Below are 24,779 nucleotides of genomic sequence, written 5' to 3'. Positions count from 1 at the left end.
TTACTTCACTCTGTATGTCAGACTCTAACTCCATCCACCTCATTACAAACACCTCCATTTCATTTCTTTTTATGGCTGAGTAATATTCCATTGTATATATGTGCCACATCTTCTTTATCCATTCATCCGATGATGGACACCTACGTTGCTTCCATGTCCTGGCTATTGTAAACAGAGCTGCAATGAATATTTTGGTACATGACTCTTTCTGAATTATGGTTTTCTCAGGGTATATGCCCAGTAGTGGGATTGCTGGGTTGTATGGTAGTTCTATTTTTAGTTTTTTAAGGAACCTCCATACTGTTCTCCATAGTGGCTGTATCAATTTACATTCCCACCAACAGTGCAAGAGTGTTCCCTTTTCTCCACACCCTCTCCAGCATTTATTGTTTCTAGATTTTTTGATGATGGCCATTCTGACCGGTGTGAGATGATACCTCATTGTAGTTTTGATTTGCATTTCTCTAATGATTAATGATGTTGAGCATTCTTTCATGTGTCTGTTGGCAATCTGTATCTCTTCTTTGGAGAAATGTCTATTTAGGTCTTCTGCCCATTTTTGGATTGGGTTGTTTGTTTTTTTGTTATTGAGCTGCATGAGCTGCTTGTAAATCTTGGAGATTAATCCTTTGTCCGTTGCTTCATTTGCAAATATTTTCTCCCATTCTGAGGGTTGTCTTTTGGTCTTGTTTATGGTTTCCTTTGCTGTGCAAAAGCTTTTAAGTTTCATTAGGTCCCATTTGTTTATTTGTGTTTTTATTTCCATTTCTCTAGGACCTGGGTCAAAAAGGATCTTGCTGTGACTTATGTCATACAGTGTTCTGCCTATGTTTTCCTCTAAGAGTTTGATAGTGTCTGGCCTTACACTTAGGTCTTTAATCCATTTTGAGTTTCTTTTTGTGTATGGTGTTAGGGAGTGTTCTAATTTCATACTTTTACATGTACCTGTCCAATTTTCCCAGCACCACTTATTGAAGAGGCTGTCTTTTCTCCACTGTATATGCTTGCCTCCTTTATCAAAGATAAGGTGACCATATGTGCGTGGGCTTATCTCTGGGCTTTCTATCCTGTTCCATTGATCTATATTTCTGTTTTTGTGCCAGTACCAAACCGTCTTGATTACTGTAGCTTTGTAATATAGTCTGAAGTCAGGGAGCCTGATTCCTCCAGCTCCATTTTTCGTTCTCAAGATTGCTTTGGCTATTCGGGGTCTTTTGTGTTTCCATACAAATTGTGAAATTTTTTGTTCTAGTTCTGTGAAAAATGCCAGTGGTAGTTTGATAGGGATTGTATTGAATCTGTAGATTGCTTTGGGTAGCAGAGTCATTTTCACAATGTTTATTCTTCCAATCCAAGAACATGGTATATCTCTCCATCTATTTGTATCATCTTTAATTTCTTTCATCAGTGTCCTATAATTTTCTGCATACAGGTCTTTTGTCTCCTTAGGTAGGTTTATTCCTAGGTATTTTATTCTTTTTGTTGCAATGGTAAACGGGAGTGTTTTCTTAATTTCACTTTCAGATTTTTCATCATTAGTATACAGGAATGCAAGAGATTTCTGTGCGTTAATTTTGTATCCTGCTACTTTACCAAATTCATTGATTAGCTCTAGTAGTTTTCTGGTAGCATCTTTTGGATTCTCTATGTATAGTATCATGTCATCTGCAAACAGTGACAGCTTTACTTCTTCTTTTCCGATTTGGATTCCTTTTATTTCTTTTTCTTCTCTGATTGCTGTGGCTAACACTTCCAAAACTATGTTGAATAATAGTGGTGAGAGTGGGCAACCTTGTCTTGTTCCTGATCTTAGTGGAAATGGTTTCAGTTTTTCACCATTGAGGACAATGTTGGCTGTGGGTTTGTCATATACGGCCTTTATTATGTTGAGGAAAGTTCCCTCTATGCCTACTTTCTGCAGGACTTTTATCATAAATGGGTGTTGAATTTTGTCGAAAGCTTTCTCTGCATCTATTGAGATGATCATATGGTTTTTCTCCTTCAATTTGTTAATATGATGTATCACGTTGATTGATTTGCATATATTGAAGAATCCTTGCATTCCTGGAATAAACCCCACTTGATCATGGTGTATGATCCTTTTAATGTGCTGTTGGATTCTGTTTGCTAGTATTTTGTTGAGGATTTTTGCATCTATGTTCATCAGTGATATTGGCCTGTAGTTTTCTTTCTTTGTGACATCTTTGCCTGGTTTTGTTATCAGGGTGATGGTGGCCTCGTAGAATGAGTTGGGGAGTGTTCCTCCCTCTGCAATATTTTGGAAGAGTTTGAGAAGGATAGGTGTTAGCTCTTCTCTAAATGTTTGATAGAATTCGCCTGTGAAGCCATCTGGTCCTGGGCTTTTGTGTGTTGGAAGATTTTTAATCACAGTTTCAATTTCAGTGCTTGTGATTGGTCTGTTCATATTTTCTATTTCTTCCTGGTTCAGTCTCGGCAGGTTGTGCATTTCTAAGAATCTGTCCATTTCTTCCAGGTTGTCCATTTTATTAGCATAGAGTTGCTTGTAGTAATCTCTTATGATCGTTTGTATTTCTGCAGTGTCAGTGGTTACTTCTCCTTTTTCATTTCTAATTCTATTAATTTGAGTCTTCTCCTTTTTTCTCTTGATGAGTCTGGCTAATGGTTTATCAATTTTGTTTATCTTCTCAAAGAACCAGCTTTTAGTTTCATTGATTTTTGCTATTGTTTCCTTCATTTCTTTTTCATTTATTTCTGATCTGATCTTTATGATTTCTTTCCTTCTGCTAGCTTTGGGGTTTTTTTGTTCTTCTTTCTCTAATTGCTTTAGGTGCAAGGTTAGGTTGTTTATTCGAGATGTTTCCTGTTTCTTGATGTAGGCTTGTATTGCTATAAACTTCCCTCTTAGAACTGCTTTTGCTGCATCCCATAGGTTTTGGATCGTCGTGTCTCCATTGTCATTTGTTTCTAGGTATTTTTTGATTTCCCCTTTGATTTCTTCAGTGATCACTTCGTTATTAAGTAGTGTATTGTGTAGCCTCCATGTGTTTGTATTTTTTACAGATCTTTTCCTGTAATTGATATCTAGTCTCATAGCGTTGTGGTCGGAAAAGATACTTGATACGATTTCAATTTTCTTAAATTTACCAAGGCTTGATTTGTGACCCAAGATATGATCTATCCTGGAGAATGTTCCATGAGCACTTGAGAAAAATGTGTATTCTGTTGTTTTTGGGTGGAATGTCCTATAAATATCAATTAAGTCCATCTTGTTTAATGTATCATTTAAAGCTTGTGTTTCCTTATTTATTTTCATTTTGGATGATCTGTCCATTGGTGAAAGTGGGGTGTTAAAGTCCCCTACTATGATTGTGTTACTGTCGATTTCCCCTTTTATGGCTGTTAGTATTTGCCTTATGTATTGAGGTGCTCCTATGTTGGGTGCATAAATATTTACAATTGTTATACCTTCCTCTTGGATCGATCCCTTGATCATTATGTAGTGTCCGTCTTTGTCTCTTGTAATTGTCTTTATTTTAAAGTCTATTTTGTCTGATATGAGAATTGCTACTCCAGCTTTCTTTTGATTTCCATTTGCATGGAATATCTTTTTCCATCCCCTCACTTTCAGTCTGTATGTGTCTCTAGGTCTGAAGTGGGTCTCTTGTAGACAGCATATATATGGGTCTTGTTTTTGTATCCATTCAGCCAGTCTGTGTCTTTTGGTGGGAGCATTTAATCCATTTACATTTAAGGTAATTATCGATATGTATGTTCCTATTCCCATTTTCTTAAATGTTTTGGGTTTGTTATTGTAGGTGTTTTCCTTCTCTTGTGTTTCTTGCCTAGAGAAGTTCCTTTAGCATTTGTTGTAAAGCTGGTTTGGTGGTGCTGAACTCTCTCAGCTTTTGCTTGTCTGTAAAGGTTTTAATTTCTCCATCAAATCTGAATGAGATCCTTGCTGGGTAGAGTAATCTTGGTTGTAGGTTTTTCTCCTTCATCACTTTAAGTATATCCTGCCACTCCCTTCTGGCTTGCAGCGTTTCTGCTGAAAGATCAGCTGTTAACCTTATGGGGATTCCCTTGTGTGTTATCTGTTGTTTTTCCCTTGCTGCTTTTAATATGTTTTCTTTATATTTAATTTTTGATAGTTTGATTAATATGTGTCTTGGTGTGTTTCTCCTTGGATTTATCCTGTATGGGACTCTCTGTGCTTCCAGGACTTGATTAACTATTTCCTTTCCCATATTAGGGAAGTTTTCAACTATAATCTCTTCAAATATTTTCTCAGTCCCTTTCTTTTTCTCTTCTTCTTCTGGGACCCCTATAATTCGAATGTTGGTGTGTTTAATGTTGTCCCAGAGGTCTCTGAGACTGTCCTCAGTTCTTTTCATTCTTTTTTCTTTATTCTGGTCTGCAGTAGTTATTTCCACCATTTTATCTTCCAGGTCACTTATCCGTTCTTCTGCCTCAGTTATTCTGCTATTGATCCCATCTAGAGTATTTTTAATTTCATTTATTGTGCTTGTCATCGTTTCTTGGTTCCTCTTTAGTTCTTCTACATCCTTGTTAAATGTTTCTTGCATTTTGTCTATTCTATTTCCAAGACTTTGGATCATCCTTACTATCATTATTCTGAATTCTTTTTCAGGTAGACTACCTATTTCCTCTTCATTTGTTAGGTCTGGTGTGTTTTGACCCTGCTCCTTCATCTGCTGTGTGTTTTTCTGTCTTCTCATTTTGCTTATCTTACTGTGTTTGGGGTCTCCTTTTCACAGGCTGCAGGTTCGTAGTTCCCGTTGTTTTTGGTATCTGTCCCCAGTGGCTAAGGTTGGTTCAGTGGGTTGTGTAGGTTTCCTGGTGGAGGGAACTAGTGCCTGTGTTCTGGTGGATGAGGCTGGATGTTGTCTTTCTGGTGGGTTCGTCCACGTCTGGTGGTGTGTTTTGGGGTGTCTGTGGCCTTATTATGATTTTAGGCAGCCTCTCTGCTAATGGATGGGGCTGTGTTCCTGTCTTGCTAGTTGTTTGGCATAGGGTGTCCAGCACTGTAGCTTGCTGGTCGTTGAGTGAAGCTGGGTCTTGATGTTGAGATGGAGATCTGTGAGAGATTTTCGCCGTTTGGTATTACGTGGAGATGGGAGGTCTCTTGTGGACCAGTGTCCTGAAGTTGGCTCTCCCACCTCAGAGGCACAGCCCTGATGCCTGGCTGGAGCACCAAGAGCCTTTCATCCACACGGCTCAGAATAAAAGGGAGAAAAAATGGAAAGAAAGAAAAAAAGAGGATAAAATAAAATAAAATAAAGCAATTATAATAAAAAATAAGAAAAAAATTATTAAGAGTAAATTTATTAAGAAAAAAAATTTTTTTTTAATTTTTAAAAATAGATTTATTAATTTTTTATACTAAAAATAAGAAAAAAATTATTTAGAAAAAATTTATTAAGAAAAAAAATTTTTTAATTTTTTAAAATAAAAAATATGAAAAAACTTATTAAAAATTTTTTTTAAAAATAGAAAATAAGGAAAAAATTATTAAGAAAACATTTATTAGGGAAAAAAAAAATTTTTAAGCCAAAAAAAAAAAAAAAAAACGGACGGACCTAACCCTAGGACTAACGGTGAGAGCAAAGCTATACAGACAAAATCTCACCCAGAAGCATACACATCTACACTCACAAAAAAAAGGAAAAGGGGAAAAGTTAATATATCCTGCTCCCAAAGTCCATCTCCTAAATTTGGGATGATTCGTTGTCTATTCAGGTATTCAACAGATGCAGGCACATCAAGTTGTTTGTGGAGCTTTAATCCGCTGCTTCTGAGGCTGCTGGGAGAGATTTCCCTTTCTCTTCTTTGTTCGTACAGCTCCCGGGGTTCAGCTTTGGATTTGGACCCGCCTCTGCATGTAGGTCCCCTGAGGGCGTCTGTTCCCCGCCCAGACAGAACTGGGTTAAAGGAGCAGGTGATTCGGGGGCTCTGGCTCAGTCAGGCCGGGGGGAGGGAGCGGTACGGAGGAGGCGGGGCGAGCCTGCGGCGGCAGAAGCCGGCGTGATGTTGCAGCAGCCTGAGGCGCGCCGTGCGCTCTCCCGGGGAAGTTGTCCCCGGATTACGGGAGCCTGGCCGTGGCGGGCTGCACAGGCTCCCGGGAGGGGCGGTGTGGAGAATGACCTGTGCTCGCCCACAGGCTGTTTGGTGGCGGCAGCAGCAGCCTTAGCGTCTCATGCCCGTCTCTGGGGTCCGCGCTGATAGCCGCGGCTCGCGCCTGTCTCTGGAGTTCGTTTAAGTGGCGCTCTGAATCCCCTCTCCTTGCACGCCGCGAAACAAAGAGGCAAGAAAAAGTCTCCTGCCTCTTCGGCAGCTGCAGACTTTTTCTCTTGCACCCTCCCGGCTAGTTGTGGTGCGCTAGACCCTTCAGGCTGTGTTCCCGCAGCCAACCCCAGTCCTCTCCCTGGGATCCGACCGAAGCCCGCGCCTCAGCTCCCAGCCCCCGCCCGCCCCGGCGGGTGAGCAGACAAGCCTCTCGGGCTGGTGAGTGCTGCTCGGCGCCGAGCCTCTGTGCGGGAATCTCTCCGTTTTTCCCTCTGCGTCCCTGTTGCTGTGGGATCCGCGCTGATAGCCGCGGCTCGCGCCCGTCTCTGGAGCTCGTTTAGGCGGCGCTCTGAATCCCCCCTCCTTGCGCGCCGCGAAACAAAGAGGCAAGAAAAATTCTCCTGCCTCTTTGGCAGCTGCAGTCTTTTTCCCGGACTCCCTCCCGGCTAGCACCGAAGCCCGAGCCCCAGCTCCCAGGCCCCGCCCGCCCCGGCGGCTGAGCAGACAAGCCTCTCGGGCTGGTGAGTGCTAGTCGGCACCACTCCTCTGTGCGGGAATCTCCGCTTTGCCCTCCGCACCACTGTGGCTGCGCTCTCCTCCGTGGCTCCGAATCTTCCCCCCTCTGCTACCCGCAGTCTCTGCCCACGAAGGGGCTTCCTAGTGTGTGGAAACCTTTCCTCCTTCACAGCTCCCTCCCACTGGTGCAGGTCCCGTCCCTATTCTTTTGTCTCTGTTATTTCTTTTTTCTTTTGCCCTACCCAAGTACGTGGGGATTTTCTTGCCTTTTGGGAGGTCTGACGTCTTCTGCCAGCGTTCAATGGGTGTTCTGTAGGAGCAGTTCCACGTGTAGATGTATTTCTCATGTATCTGTGGGGAGGAAGGTGATCTCCGCGTCTTACTCTTCCGCCATCTTGCCCCTCTATTTTCTTTGTTTCTATTTCATTTATTTCTGCTCTGATCTTTATGATTTCTTTCCTTCTGCTAACTTTGGGTTTTGTTTGTTCTTCTTTCTCTAGTTCCTTTAGGTGTAAGATTAGATTGTTTACTTGAGATTTTTCTTGTTTCTTGAGGTAGGCTTGTATTGCTATAAACTTCCCGCTTAGAACTGCTTTTGCTGCAACCCATAGGTTTTGGATCATCATGTTTTCATTGTCATTTGTCTCTTGGCATATTTTGATTTCCTCTTTCATATCTTCAGTGATCTCTTGGTTATTTAGTAATGTATTGTTTAGCCTCCATGTGTTTTTGTTTTTTATGTTTTTTTCCCTGTAATTGATTTCTAATCTCATAGAGTTGTGGTCTAAGAAGATGCTTGATATGATTTCAATTTTCTTAAATTTACTGAGGCCTGATTTGTGACCCAAGATGTGATCTATCCTGGAGAATGTTCCATGTGCACTTGAGAAGAAAGTGTAATCTGCTTTTTTTTGGATGGAATGTCCTATAAATATCAATTAAATCTATCTGGTCTATTGTGTCATTTAAAGCTGTGTTTCTTTTTAAATTTTCTGTTTGGATGATCTGTCCATTGGTGTAGGTGAGGTGTTAAAATCCCCCACTATTATTGTGTTACTGTCGATTTCCTCCTTTATAGCTGTTAGCAGTTGCCTTATGTAGTGAGGTGCTCCTATGTTGGGTGCATATATATTTATAGTTGTTATATCTTCTTCTTGGATTGATCCCTTGATCATTATGTAGTGTCCTTCCTTGTCTCTTGCAACATTCTTTATTTTAAAGCCTATTTTATCTGATATGAGTATTGCTACTCCACCTTTCTTTCGATTTCCATTTGCACGGAATATCTTCTTCCATCCCATCACTTTCAGTCTGTTTGTGTCCCTAGGTCTGAAGTGGGTCTCTTGTAGACAGCATATATTTGGGTCTTGTTTTTGTATCCATTCACAGGCCTGTGTCTTTTGGTTAGAGCATTTAATCCATTCACGTTTAAGGTAATTATTGATATGTATATTCCTATTACCATTTTCTTAATTGTTTTAGGTTAGTTTTCATAGGTCTTTTTCTTCTCTTGTGTTTCCCAGTTTGAGAAGTTCCTTTAGCATTTGTTGTAGAGCTGGTTTGGTGGTGCTGAATTCTCTTAGCTTTTACTTGTCTTTAAAGCTTTTGATTTCTCCCTCAAATCTGAAAGAGATCCTTGCTGGGTAGAGTAATCTTTGTTGTAGGTTCTTCCCTTTCATCACTTTAAGTATATCATGCCACTCCCTTCTGGCTTGTAGAGTTTCTGCTGAGAAATCAGTTCTTAACCTTATGGGAGTTCCCTTTTATGTTATTTGTCATTTTTCCCTTGCTGCTTTCAATAATTTTTCTTTCTCTTTAATTTTTGTCAGTTTGATTACTATGTGTCTCATCATGTTTCTCCTTGGGTTTGTCCTGTATGGGACTCTCTGTGCTTCCTGGACTTGGGTGGCTATTTCCTTTCCCATGTTAGGGAAGTTTTCAACTACAATCTCTTCAAATATTTTCTCCGCTCCTTTCTCTCTCTCTTCACTTTCTGGGACGCCTATAATGTGAATATTGCTGTGTTTAATGTTGTCCCAGAGGTATCTTAGGCTGTCTTCATTTATTTTCATTCTTTTTTCTTTATTCTGTTCCACAGCAGTGAATTCCACCATTCTGTCTTCCGGGTCACTTATCCGTCTTCTGCCTCAGTTATTCTGCTATTGATTCCTTCTAGCGTATTTTTCTTTTCAGTTATTGTATTGTTCATCTCTGTTTGTTTGTTCTTTAATTCTTCTAGGTCTTTGTTAAACATTTCTTGCATGTTCTCGATCTTTGCCTTCATTCTTTTTCCAAGGTCTTGGATCATCTTCACTATCATTATTCTGAATTCTTTTTCCAGAAGGTTTCCTATCTCCACTTAATTTAGTTGTTTTTCTCGGGTTTTATCTTGTTCCTTCCTCTGGTACATAGTGCTCTGCCCTTTCATCTTGTCTATCTTTCTCTGAATGTGGTTTTTGTTCCACAGCCTGCAGGATTGTAGTTCTTCTTGCTTCTGCTGTCTGCCCTCTGGTGGATGAGGCTATCTAAATGGATTGTGCAAGTTTCCTGATGGGAAGGACTGGTGGTGGGTAGAGCTGGGTGTTGCTCTGGTGGGCAGAGCTCAGTAAAACATTAATCTGCTTGTCTCCTGATGGGCGGGGCTGGATTCCCTTTCTGTTGGTTGTTTGGCCTGAGGCGATCCAACACTGGAGCCTATCCGGCTCTTTGGTGGGGCTAATAGCGGACTCTGGGAGGGCTCATGCCAAGGAGTACTTCCCAGTACTTCTGCTGCCAGTGTCCTTGTCCTCTCAGTGAGCCACAGCCATCCGCCGCCTCTGCAGGAGACCCTCCAACACTAGCAGGTTCAGTCTCCTATGGGTCACTGTTCCTTCCCCTGGATCCTGATGAGCACACTACTTTGTGTGTGCCCTCCAAGAGTGGAGTCTCTGTTTCCCCCAGTCCTGTCTAAGTCCTGTAATCAAATCCCACTAGCCTTCAAAGTCTGATTCTCTAGGAATTCCTCCTCCCTTTGCCAGACCCCCCTAGGTTGGGAAGCCTGACGTGGGGCTCAGAACCTTCACTCCAGTGGGTGGACTTCTGTGGTATCAGTGTTCTCCAGTTTGTGAGTCATTCACCCAGCAGTTATGGGATTTGATTTTATTGTGATTGCGCCCCTCCTACTGTCTCATTGTGGTTTCTCCTTTGTCTTTGGATGTGAGATATCTTTTTTGGTGAGCTCCAGTGTCTTCCTCTCGATGATTGGTCAGCAGTTAGCTGTGATCCATTCTGTAAATTCTTAAAATGAGAATCTACCTGAATGTTTGATTTGGGTTTGGTTTCTGGTTTTTGGTTTTGTTTTTTAACAAACATCATTTAGGACTCATTGCATGTCAGGCACTGTTTTAAGCATGTTTCAAACATAATGTCATTAAATCCTTATAATATCTTTATGGCATCCTCATTTAAACCATAAACAAGCAGAGGCACAAAGAGGTAAAATAACTTGCTTAGGATCACACGGCTAGGGAGTGACAGAGCTAAGACTCGAACTAAGCAGCCCACATTCTCCATTGTTGGACTATGCTGGTTAATAACATATCTGAACAGCTGTGAGGATCATAATTCTTATAAAAGTTGAGCAACCCAGATAGCACACTGGTGGAGGTGTCCTAGATCTGAAGAGAAAATTGGACAACTTCTCTTGCACGTAATTTCTGTAAATAAGAAAATGCAGAACAAGAGGGAATGTTTAAATTTCCTTAAGAATGATTTTGTTTGAATCCAAGTTAGCATTTTCTAGAAGTTAGGGTCATCATTAAGGCTGGTACAACTTGTCTCTATTAGGTTTAGGAGTGACAATTCCCAGAAGCAGGAAGTGGGTGAGCTTCTTCATTAGTGTTGATTCTGACCTTTGGTTTTTCTAAGTGATGTGTGTTCTTGTTTGGGCCTGGATCCTACATGCTTTCCCTAATACTTTGGGTCTACTTACACTTTTGAACCAGAAATATTACTCTAAATATTTCACATAGATGTTTTCATTCTGCAAAATGTTTAGCTTTCTTTTTAAAAGAACTGAACTTGGTTTTATTTTCTTCCCCTATACTTTACATTCCCTGAACTAAACTCCCTGAAACTGCCTAAGACTTACTGCTTTGAATTAAAGTTTTTTTCTGTTTCTACTAAATATCTTTATTCTTGTGAAATTATACATATATAACATACATATGTATTATAAACATTACATGTATATAATACATATGTGTGTATATATAGAGAGAGACAGAGAGAAAGAACACATGTGAGTAATTTGATGATGGGCTTCCTTTCTCCATACGACATAGTTCCTGACAGAATAATACAGTTCTCAAGATCCAACTGTATTTGTGGCAATGTCTGTACACAGTGAAATAATTGAATTGCAATTGGTAGCAGTAGTTCTGTCTGCCTTTGTAATAATTCTTTGGGGCTGTATCACATCTGGCTAAAATGCAAGCTGTCAGCTAGTGACTGAGTCTCTTTTGCTGTATCAGGAGGAATTTGCCAAAGACATATCTCTGCTAGTTGACAAAATAAAAGGAAAACTTAAATAACTTACATAACCCTGAGCTTTTAAAAATCATTAAATATTTCCACCCAATATTATAAACATTTATTAGTTAAATGACTGGAGATTGTTAGTTAAGGTTAGTTTTAAGGGCTAATATTCAGGGTTTTTTTTCCCTTACACCTTCCAAATTGAACAAGGCATTTGTTATCTAGAACTTATTTCAACAGTTGAATATTTTATTAGATTTGTTTTCAAAGTGTTCTTTTAGTGGGTAGCAGAAGAATATAGTCTGTGATTTCAATTCTTTCAAATTTGAGACTTGTCTCTAACCCAGCATATGGTCTAAATTTATTAATGTCCCATTTGCATCTGAAAAAAATGTATGTTCTCTTGTTGTTGGGTAGAGTGTTCTTTAAATATCAGTTCAATTACACTAGTTGCAAATGTTGTTCATATCTGCAATATTCTTCCTGTTTTCTGTATACTTTTTCTGACAATCACTAACATTCGTGGGTTAGTTTTATTTTCCTTTTAGTTTCTGTCAACTTTTGCTTCATGCATTTGAAGCTTTGTAATTGGGTGGATGAACTTTTTGTCCTGCCTTATTTTAGCTTAATGAATAAGTTTCATATCCTATTTTATCTCCACTTATTTGCTTATTTGCTATACATTTTTGCTCTATTTTTGACTAATGGTTTTCTAGGGTATACAATATGTATCCCTGATCACAGTCTACTGGCAAATAATATCACACCACTTCAAGTGTATTGTAAGAAACTTACAAATAGTATACTTCCATTTCTCTTCTCCTGTTGTTTGTGACTTACCATACATTTTATTTCTACATATGTTATAAACTTCACAAGGCATGTTATTATTTTTCTTTAAAGCAGAGGTGAGCATTTTCTTATTCCTAAAGGGCCAGATAGTAAATACTTAAGGCTGTGCAGACATAATGTCCCTGTCAAAACTATTAAAGTCTACCATTTTAGTATGAAAACAGCCCTAGACAACACATAAACAAATAGGTGTGGCTGTGTGCCAATAAAGATTTATTTACAAAAAGAGCCAGGAGCTCTAGTTAGTCTATGGGCCATGGTTTGCTGATCCCTGCTTTAAACAATCATCTCTCATTGACATTTAAACAAACAAACAAACAAACAAACAAAACCATGTTCACCATTTTTGGTTCTCTTCATTTCTTTGAATAGATTTGAGTTTCTATCTGGTATAATTTTCCTTCTGGCTAAAGAATTTCCCTGACTATTTCTTACCATGCAATTGTGCTGCAAAACAAACAAAAACCCCCAAATACAAAGATAAACTTCTCAGCATTTATATGTAAAAAAGGACTTTATTTTATTTTCATTTTAAAAAGATACTTTCACAGGTCAAGATATTTTTGCCTAGTAAAATTTTTTTCTTTCAATATTTCAAAGATTCCTTTATTTTCTGGGTTGAATTGTTTCTGACAAAAAGACTGAGGAAATTCTAATCTTTGTTTCCCTATAATGTACCTTCCATCCTCATGCACTTCCCCCCTGCTCTCTGTCTGCTTTTAGGATTTCCTCTTCACTGGTTTTCAGAAATTTGATTATGATGTGCACTGATGTAGTTTATCCTGTTTGGTTTATTGTGCTTCTTGGATTTGTGAGTTTATACCTTTTATCAAATACAGAAAATCATCAGCTACATTTTTTTTCTGCCTGTCCCTTCTCTTCTTCCATCTATAGTAGGCTGAATAATGGCTCCATTAAAGATGTCCATGCCCTAATTCCTGGAACATAACATGTTACCTTGCATGGTAAAAAATAACATTTTACCTCACATTTGCAGATGTGATTAGGTTAAGGATTTTAAAATGGGAAAATAACTCTGGATTATCTGGATAAGTCTGGTGTAATAATAAGGATTCCTGTAAGAGGGAGAAAGGAGGGTCAGTGTGGGAAGGGGCTGTGCTAACAGAAGCAGAAGTTGGAGTGATATGCTTTGAAAATGGAAGATTGGACACAAGCCAAGGAATAGAGGTGGCCTCCAGAAGCTGGAAAAGGCAAGGAAATGGATTCTTAACCAGAGTCTCCAAAAAGGATTTAGCTCTGCCGATAGCTTGATTTTAGCCCATAAGATCCATTTCTGACTTCTGACTTCTGACTTCTAGAACTTGAAGATAATAATTGTTAAAGCCACTGAGTTTAATTTTATACAACAGCAATAGTAAACTAACACAGGCTCCAATTATACATATATTCAACTGCTTGATATTGTCCATAGGTCACTGAGGCTCTGTTCATTTTTCTTCAAACTTTTTTTTCTGTGTTTTATGTTACATGGCTTCTATGGTTATGCCTTGAAGTTCACTTATCTTTTGTTTTGCAATGTCTAATCTTTTGTTAAACTCATCTTCTGATTAAAAAAAAGAGATTATGGTAACTTTTCTCTTTAGAAGTTCCATATAGTTTGTTTTTGTAGCTTGTGTTTCTTTCAATCTGATATTCATATTTTCCTTTAAATCTTTGAGCATATTTATAATATCTATTACACTTGGGGGGAAGGGGAGGGTGGAACAAATTGGGAGATTATGATTGAAATATATACACTACCATGTGTAAAATAGACAGTTAGTGGGAACCTGCTATAAAGCAGAGGAATCTCAGCTCGGTGCTCTGTGATGACCTAGATAGGTGGGATGGGGGGTGGGGTGGGAGTGAGGTCCAAGAGAGAGGGGATATATGTATACATATAGTTGATTCACTTCATTGTACAGCAGAAACTAACACAACATTGTAAAGCAATTATACTCCAATAAAAATAAAAAAATAAAATTTAAAAAATTAAAAAAGAAAACCCTTTTCTCTGAGTACTATCACCTTTATTTCTAATATTTCTATTGACAGATTTTTCTTCTGGCTATGTGTTACAGTTTCCTGCTTCTTTATATGTCTCATCATTTTTGATTAGATGACAGACATGGTGAATATAATGTTTTTGAGAGTCTGGATTTTGTTGTTCACCTTAAAAAATGTTGAACTTTGTTTTGGCAGGCATTTAAGTAACTTGCAAGTTAGTTCAATCCTTTGCATGCTTTTTTTTAAGATTTGTTAGGGCATGTCTACACTTTTGTTGCTGCAGTAATTTTACTATTAAGGTTAACTCCTCTAGGCTGTCTACTGAATGTCCCATGTGTGCATCCAGGTCACTACACTCCAGCTGGATAGACCTTAAATATCTTCCAGTACTGTCTACAGGCTTGGAATTGTTCAAGTTAAATGTTCCTGAGAATTATCAGAAATTCCATTGTATTCATGTGGGTCTTAGTATTTAGAAACAGGTTCAAAAGACCTTAGCTAATGATTTCTGGGACTCTTTCTCAAGGCAGCTCCATCATCTGTAGCATCCTGCCCCACAAAATCAAGCTTCCTGCATCTCTCCACATCTCATTTCTATCTTCTCATCTCACTGAACCTTCTAGTTCTGCTTAGGCTCTCCCTTATTGTGCCACAGTCTGTGACATGCCTCCAGGCAAAAAGCTAATGGATTGTAAGGCTCATCTCATTTGTTTTACTTTCCATCTTACATCATAGTCTTGCACTGCTAGTTGTTCATTGTCCAAAACCACTCTTTCCTATATTTTGTCCAATATTCTAGTTGTTTCTTCTTTGAAGACAAAGTTCAGTTCCAGTTATTTTAACATGGCAAGGTGGAAATCTCTATTCTAACCAGTGTTTTTTTATATTAGGTTCTTCCTAGAAGGTTTGGATTAACCAGGATTGATTTGCAAATTGTGTCATAATTAGTTGATTTCTTAGTGCTTCTATTTTCCATGTCAATGTGAATTTTATAAGAATGTCTACATCTGTATAATAAGATGTGAATTCTTTTTGTCTTGTGAATAATTTCAATTTGTGGCTCAAGGATTTTCACAAAACCCATTTGTAAATTTGCAACTCAAAAGTTTGAAAATAAAAAATAAAAATATGTCATCTTTTATGCTGTTTAAACAGGGGTTTGTCCTTGGTGCAAGGGGAATATCTTTAAAGGAGGGGGAAGATAAGTATTTTGATAATGTTATGCAAATAAGTGGCCAGTTAGTAATACGGTAAATTTATTATTTTTAAAGTGATTTTTTGTCACAAAGACAAGTTAATTCTTCCCTAACCGTCCTCCTTCCATCTTGATAAAAAATAGTTTAAACCTGACATTCCTATCCCACTGTTCCATATAAATAAGTTTCCTTTGAGGCACATTTTGGCTCTGTATGAGCATCACATACTTATTTTTCTATTCATTGAATACTCTGTTGGCTAATCTGGGTCCCAATTTTCTTCATGACCTGTAAAATTGTCTTTTCCAACTTCTTGGCAGCAGCAGCTTGCAGCCTTGGTGATGTTTCATGTGGCCTACCCTTTGCCTTGGCTAAGCTCAGATCACATGTCCATCATCGGAAGTATACAAAATGTGGTCTAACCACAAAAGAGTCTTCCAAGACAAAATCATAAATAGAGATGCTTTAGTTTAGAATGCCAAAATATCTGTACCATCTGTGAATACAAAATTTGCCAAAGAAAAATAAGTAGGAAATCTATGGTTTTCCTTTTGAACTTCCATATTAAAATAGGGTCAATGTTGAGGTTATTTAACCACAAAATATATTTTAAAAAATAGTGTTAATTATAGTTATGCTGGATTTCCATATACTGTTTTCTTCTGTGATTATAACATAAACACTTCTATGGTTTCATTTTCTATGCAATCACTAAAACAGATTCTTAAAATATCTTCTGAGCAAAGAATAGTAGTAATAATAGTTAAGAGTATGATGATCATTTACTGTGTATGTCCCTTATATATTATCTTATTTAATGGTGAGGAATATTAGGGACTTAACAGTATTAGTATTAAATATAAATTTCAAAAATTAATAGACTGTTTAAGAATGATGGCTTGGAGAATTACATATTGGTTGAATTTAGTCAAGAAGTACTTGAAATAATCTGGGGCAAGGAGAGGGAGGATTGTGGGAAGAATAATTTTTATTTAGATATTTCACCTTAGCTATTCAAATCTGACTAGAGGGACATAGTTAGGAGCTTGAAAATTCTTGAGCTCTTTAGCTTCAGATATTTTACATATTACTTAAAGTTTAAATATATCTTAAGTTCAAATAAACAAGCAAGATGGTGATAAGACATTTTAAAATGTGTACAGTAATGCACCTCATTTAGTATGTTATACTGCCTGTCTAACTCCTTGCAGTGGAGAAATGTAAATGAACTGTCATTTAGAAAATAAAGTATCTCCTGGTGGATTTTGACAAGGGGTTAAATTTTGACAAGGGTCTAAATTAAAAGAGTTTGGTTGATGCACAGTATTTCACTAATATATAATTATTTCACTAGATTAAAATATAGGCAATTCAACTTATATAAAATTAAAAATATTCTTTCTCTAGTTATTAATGATACTTGCTATAACAAAAAATTCTCACATTACAAGGGTTATCATAAAAAGTAGTATTTCTTTGTCACGTCTTAGTCTAATATAGGACAAGTAGTTCTTCTGTGTGGCCTTTCTCCAAGTATCAACTCAGAACTCCAGGCTTTGATCTTGGGTCTCTGTTCTTTCCTAGGCTTCCTTAAGAATCCTGTGCAGAGATCTTTATAACAACCCTACAGATAGGATGTTGCCATTACCAATTCACAGAGGAATAGACCTACTAACATCCAACTTTTTCTTGGGATTGTCATCAACAAGAAGCCAAATAAAATGTCATTCACTCACATCTCCTCCCTCAATAACAACAACAATTTAACATCAATCCACAGTCAAAAGTGTTTTTCTGTGAACTGTGGGATCCAGGGCCATATGCCACAGGACCTGGCAGAAGCCAGGGCGTTGCATACAGACCTGAGTCCTGTCTGTGGACCCTTCAGTGACTTTGAACCAGCTGGAGAACAATGTCTCAGACAGTCACCCATGGATGAGAGAGCCTTTGTGGAAGTCCAGGTTTCTAGCAGAGAGGTTCCATCACAGTGTTTGAGGGGAAAAAAAAAAAAAGGTACGCCAAAGTGGCACAACTCAGGGCCAAGAGAGACCTTCTTGGCTCAGGATTTGTCGCATGGGGGATACTGAGCATGTGAGTGAGTACCCTGCTTCCCCAGCTGTGGAGGATGCTGCCAAAGAGACTTATTTCTCTCTAGCCTCATCCAGAGTATGGAGTAGTGAACTGCCTGACTGAAGGGTGGAAAAAGGCTGGGAGAGAAGCAAATAGTGCTCTTAGAGGGCATTAACAAGACATGGATCCTACTAGCCAGGTCAAGGACTCCATCAAGAAGCCCTCTGGGATCACCTTGCCCATGGATCCCCCCAGCTGGCCACAGGCTCCTTCAGCATTCTGTATGCCTCTCTGATATACATCCCCCCTGCCCCCCCTCCCCTCGCTGGCCTGTGGTGGTGCCCTTTGTGTGATCCCAATGGCAGCAAGAGTGAACCTCAGCAGACAGCTGTTGAGCATGTGTAGAAAGCCTGCCTACATCAGCAGGACAAGGAGAGACCACAAGCTTCAGCTTTAGTGCAGTTCTTGGGAAAGAAAATGGAGGCTGTGAGCACCCAATCTAGTGTGTTGAAGGATCAAGAGAAGGCACACAAGTTGAAGATTTCTGCCACAAAGGGAGCAAGAAATATGGAGCAGATATATCCACTGAAGGTCTGAGAAAGCCTCAGAACCTTGATCAGGGCCATCCGAATGGATTCTTCTCCCAAAGTCAGTCAGGAAAGACTAGAGGAGGTGACTGAAACTTCAAATACAAAGACAGTGATGCAAGATGTTAAGGAACATGGAAAATAAAGGAAATATGACACAACAAAGGGATAACAATAATCTCCTAGCAATGGACCCCAAAGACATGGAGATCTGGGATTTACTTGATAAAGAATTCAAAATAGCTATTTGAAGGAAGTTCAATGAACTACAAGAAAACACAGAAAGACAGTTCAGCAAAATCAGACAACAAAATCCATAATCAAAATGAGAAGCTTAACAAAGAGATAGAAATCATAAAAAAGAACCAAACAGAAATACTGGATCTGAAGATACAAAGAATGAATTGAAGATATAGCCAAGTCCACAGAGGGATAGAACTGTTTCCGGGCCTGTAGCTGAGATCACAGTCAGTGAGTCTTCCACCTTGGCATGGGCCTGCCTTCTCAAATGGCCCTCCTTGGTCATGGGCTCCACCAGGGTTTCACAACCTCCTACCTGGATCCCAAAGCCACCACAAAGTCACTTTTGTCCATGGATGGCTGCCAGATTACCATCGTTGAGATGGAAAAGAATGGGGGACCTCTTCTTCCACCGTCTTGCTAATGTCACTCCGCAGTATTCATTTTATTACATGACCATCTATCTGTGAGGTAGTCTGGAAAATAGAGTATTAAACATTCCCTTCTAGCTAAATCATCTAGCAACATAATTCTGACTCAAGACGTATGTACCAATTTGCTACTCACAGCAGTGTTTGGCCTTTGAGAGCTGCTAACCAGCCTGTTACAGTTTTCAGAAAGGAAATGCTCCTTTTTAGATGTCTTATAGTAAAACTAAGAGCCTGTCAGGCACATAAGTAAAGGAAGTCTCCAGTGATTTTTCTGGTCTCCTCTCTTGATGGGTGGTATTTTTCTATATGTTGATATTTTCTATGTTTCAAATAAAACACAAAATTATTATTTTTCTCCCAGCACAAAATTTCCAGATTAATCACATGTTATTTTTTAATATTTGACTATTAGCTGACCAGAAAAGTATTTTTTTGAGAAAAAAAAATTTAAAAATATGTTCTGAAATCCAGGTGGTGGAACATTCAGAATATAGTAACATTAGAAAGTCATTATTGCCCCCAGAGCTTAGGGGAAGGGAAATGAAAGAGTTAACACTTCAAGTGGGAAGTGGAACTGTATAGAAAGTGCTGAGAGGCAGAAGTGGAGACGCAGCCACTGCTAGCAGGGCATTATTGAAGGTAGAGGAAGAAGGTGAGTGCCTGCCATTGGCCAAACCCAGTGGGGAGACCAAGAGAAAAGAAGCTCAGATGCTAAAATCTGTAGCTGTCAGGCCAAAAAATAACTTGATGAGAGGAGTGTAGCGAAGAGATGTTGGGGAAGAGTGACATTGAGGATAGCCACCATATTAGAAAAACTCTTTTAAATTAAAGAATACTTCTGAGTTCTCAAATGTCAATATATACGCAGAGTCTTACTTCACCTAACATAGGATAGAGGAGCTTTTGATATTTCTGTAAATGCACCATGTAGGCTATGATTCCATTTCATACTGTACACATTTCAGTGTAGAATACATGTGTGGTGGATCTGGGTATGGTATGGCAGGCAGAAAATGGGACCTGTGGGGAAAGTTATTTTAAATTTTAAAAATCATGTGGTATATTAAAGATGATTTTAAAAATTTACTTTTCTCCTATTGTGAGGTGGTGTTGATTCCCCCTCCCTCTTGAATTTGTGCTGGACTTAGTGACTTACTGGACCAATAGCACATTGCAGGATTATGTTTGGGACTTCTGAGGCTCAGAAGTAAGAAAGCTTGGAGCTTTCACCTGAGTCTCTTGGAATATTTGCTCTTGAGTTGCTCCCTCTCCAAACACAGCAGCCATGCTTTGAGAAGACAGAACCACACAGGCAACCCATGAACAGGTGCTCTAATCAGACTACCCAGCTGTCAACCCCAGCCCACACCAACTCTCAGCCATGAGGGTCAGTCATCTTAGATAGCTAACCAGGAGCGCCTTCAGGTGACTTGAGCCACACCTGCCATCTGAACACATCTCCCTGGGATGCCTCAAATAACAATTTCCTGGCTGAGCCCTATCAACACAGAGAGCTATGAAATAGTGAATTGTAGTTTTAAGCTATTCTGTTTTGGGGTGATTTGTTACCCAGCAACATATAAGTGGGAAAAAAAAAAAAAAAACTTCAAGGCAATAGCCTCATAATTTCTGGAAAGCCTGGGAAAAATAATCGGTGATCACTTCTCCTATTACTGACTTGGAGGTATAACTTCTGGGTTTAATTTCAAATTAATATTTTTATCCAAAGTTTAGAAAAAAAAATTAATAGTAAGTTTTTTTATGGACCCTCTAAACCAGAGCTATTTTAATTTTCGGATAATTTTTTGCCCGGCAATTTTTTAAAATGTACATGCTTATGAGATCTTTATGCAAATTTCTATCTTTTCCTGTTCTTTACCTTGGACTGAAGGTGGACTCCATTGGCATCTAAGCATAATACGCCTTATAGAGCAAGGAATAGATAGTCTAGAGCTTATGGTAGTTTGATCATGTTTGCACTTCATTCTCAATACAAAACTAATGCTCCATGTTTCTCAAAATTCAACATGTAAATTCATCACCTGGGGATCTGCTGAAAAGGCAGATTCTGATTTGTGGGCCTGGGATAGTTTCTGATAGTCTATACTTCTAATATTTCCAGTTGTTACTGATGCTACTGGTCCACATTGAAAAGTGTGGTCTTAGAGGATTCTAAACTTGAAGAAAAGGGTATATTTAATTCAAAGAGAGATACTTTTTACTCTTGGAGAAAAAGTAACTCACCAGCAGATAAATAAATGATTATCATGAGTCAGATTTTACCACACTGAATTGGTCATTACCAGTAATCATTATAGCATTGCAAGTTAATATGCTCATTGAACTTGGCACATTCCTTAAATATCAAGGCTTATCATATCATACTAAAAAATATATCTACCTTGTTTTCAGCTTCAGTTTGCTGTTAGAGATTGGAGATTAGGTTAAATTCAGAATATAGATCTATTACATTTTTACTGTCTTCCTGCCTAGCATGCTTATACTCTTGCATACCCTCTGCTCTTCTGCAGAGAGGTTATAAAAACAGGGAAGCATGAGATTCAATTAATGTTTATAAATTGCCCAGATGATTTGTAGAAAAGTAGAGGAATGTTTATTACATAAAATCTATATATAAGGCACTGATAGTAGAGCAAACATGGTTTATGATTACAAATCAGTCTAGAGGGGCTGCTAATATTGATGGTCTATTTAAGATATAAAATAACCAAATAGAAATGTAAATTAAATGTACTGTCATGGAATTTCATCCCAAATTATGTTGTTTGGTCTCGCTGAATAGCCATTTCTCTACTGCCTTGCTATAACCAAATTTCCATTTTATTTTTCATCTATTAAAATGGCAAGTGTTAATTTTTTAAAATCATAGTTAAGAAATCTCAAGGAAATAGGCATTCTCAAGCATTGTTAATGGAAGTTCAAATCAGTCTGGGATGAAGTATAGCAATCTGTTTCAAAAATTTACATATTCTTTTTACTTTAAGAAAATTATCACAGATATAGGCAAAGAATTATCTAGAAGAATTGTCAAAACCTAATTTAGAAGAGTCAAACATTTGCAATAATCTAAGTATTTAACAACAGGGAACTTAGAAAAATTATGATGCGTCTATGAAAAAAGGAAAACTAAGAAGTTAGTTGGCAGGATGCACAGAAGACTATTTAATGACCATAATATATTGCCTTGTAAGAAAAAATGCACATCAGTAAGCATATGTATTAGGGTTCTTCAGAGAACTGGAACTAATAAGATAGCTATAGATAGATATAGGTATAGAAATAGATGTAGATATAGATACAGATTCAGGTATAAATATTGAAGAGGAGACATTACAGGGATTAGCTCACATGGTTATGGAGTCCAAGAAGTCCCACTATCTGCTATCTACAGGCTGGAGAACCAGGAAAGCCAGGGTGTAATTCAGTCAGAGTCTGAAGGTCTAAGAATTGGAGGCCAATTGTGTAAGTCTCAGTCTGACTCCTAAAGACTGAGAATCAGGAACACTAATGTCTGAGAGCAAGAGAAAATTGATGTCTCATCTCTCCCAGAGAGAGACAGAGGTTTTGCCCTTCATCCGCCTTTTTGTTCTTGCCAGTGCCTCAATGTGTTGCATGATACCCACTCTCATTGATGAGAGTGATTTTCATTATTCAGTCTACTGATTCAAAAGCTAATGTCTTCCGGAACACCTTCACAGACACACCCCAAAATAATATTTTACCAGCTATCTGGGCATGCCCAGTCCAGTCAACACATAAAGTTACCCATTACAACATATGAAATTTTGCTGCCTATTTATTAAAATTTGTAATTTTATGTAAACTTCATAGAAAAATATTAGAAGTATATTTAGTATATGCAAATATTTATAGAACTGGAATTTAAAAGATGTGACTATAGGTGATTTTATTTCCTTCTTTGCCCTTTATATGTAGTTTCTTTTTATTGAAGTATAGTTGATTTACAATATTATATTAGTTTCAGGTGTACAGCAAGTGATTCAGTGTTTTTACAGATTACACTCCATTAAAAGTTATTACAAGATAATGGCTATAATTCCCTGTGATTTACAATATATCCTTGTTGCTTATGTATTTTATACATAGTAGTTTGCATCTCTTAATCCCATATCTCTACTTGCTCCTCCCTCTTTCCTCTCCTCTCTGGCAACTGCTAGTTTTTTTTTTTTTCTATACCTGTGAGTCTGTTTCTGTTTTGCTCTATACACTTGTTTGAATTATTTTTGGATTCCACATGTAAGTGATGATATAGTATTTGTCTTTGACATTTCACTAAGCATAATATTCTCTAGTCCATCCACATTGCTGTAAATGGCAGAATTTTACTCTTTTTTATGGCTGAGTAATATTCCTTTGTGTATATATATATATATATATATATATATATATATATATATACATACCACATCTTCTTTATCCATTCATCTGCTGATGGATATTCAGGTTGTTTCCATGTCTTGGCGATTATAAGTAGTGCTGCTAGGAACATTGGTGTGAATGTATCTTTTCAAATTAGTGTTTTCATTTTTTTCCAGATATATACCTAGGAGTCAAATTGCTAGATCATAGGGTAGCACTATTTTCAGTCTTTTAGGGAACCTTTATGTCTAGCCTTAATAATTTTTAGTGAGTAGACTTTTTTGACAATCATACTGTAAAATATTTTTAAGCAGATTTGAAACACTGTTTTAACATGAAAATGTAGCTTCCATTTGAATTTCTGTTTTCTTCTTTTCTTCCTTAGCAAATTGACTCTGAAAAGAAAACCCAGTGTTCATAACCCCATCTTGTCTCAAATAACTTATTTTCAAATATTGGAAATATAATAATCCCAGCTCATCACCTTTACTTTAATTGTTGTGAGTTTTTTTTTCTAAATTTTTGTTATTCTTGTATCAATCTGTCAATCTTAACAAAAATATATTTGAGCACCTACTATGTGGCTTGTACCATTATTGGTTCTAAATCTGTCATGATGATTTTATTTTTTCTTTATTTGCAAAATTAATCATCTCCTCTTGTCTATCCATTTATTCAACAAATGTTTTCAACACCCACCATGTGCCATGAACCATTCTAGGCTCTAGGGACACAGAAGTGGGAGAACCAATGAAAAACCCCTGTTCTCATGGAGCTCACGTTCTAATAGGTAGAGAAAGAAAGTAAGTGAAATGAACAATTACACTGTATGTCAGAATGAATTGAGGTGGGGAAGGGGACTCAATAGAGCTGGGGTGGGGCAAGTTTATAATATAAAACAGGATATATCAAGAAGGCCTCTCTGAGAAGGTGATTTGAAGAAACACTTGAAGGACGTGAAGGAGGGAAGAGCTAGGGGACAGAAAGAAGTCTTCAGATGCTCATATTTTTGAGTTATTTAAAATAATTCTGGTCAATATCAAAACTTTCAAATTTGCCAAATAATCAAACTTTCATTTTTATTATTTGAGTATTGGCCAGTCAGAAAAAGATTATTTTGGAAAAAATCTTGAAAGAAAAACCTCTTAAATCCGATTTTTCGAAGAAGACATACTTCATCATAAAGGAATCCAGAGGTTTAAATTAATAGAAAGCACGTGTTCAAGACAGATACCCTTTCCCAAAGGCAACAACTTCGACCTTAAGAACACTTTAAACTCCTTGAGAGTCATATTAAGGCAGCAACACACTAAGTTAAATGTTGATGAATTAAGTCGCTGAAAATGGGTGAAAAAGTTTGAAAAAATAAGAGGCCTGGTATAAAACCTCTTCTGAAATTTATGAGCAAGCATTGGCAACTCCTCTTTATGGCATCTCTCTTTAATAGATTATTAAGAAGAAATTGCCTTCAATAGCTAAAAGTCCAGATGGGCTTCTGTTAAAATCCCCTACCGTGCATTCATTGCTGTAGAGGGTTTCCTGTCAGAATACTGTGCAAATTAGCAGCTTGATGTTCTAAGACTGGGTTAAGTGGTCTGTTTCAGACAGGGAAGAATTTATGGCATGAAATACAAATGCTTAAGTAATCATAAAAGTATTCCATTTTCTGAAGCTAATTT

The sequence above is a fragment of the Eubalaena glacialis genome, chromosome 13 (genome assembly GCF_028564815.1).
Source record: "Eubalaena glacialis isolate mEubGla1 chromosome 13, mEubGla1.1.hap2.+ XY, whole genome shotgun sequence".
NCBI lineage: Eukaryota > Metazoa > Chordata > Mammalia > Artiodactyla > Balaenidae > Eubalaena > Eubalaena glacialis.
The sequence above is the reverse complement of the archived record's forward strand: the minus strand, read 5'-3'. Positions refer to the sequence as shown.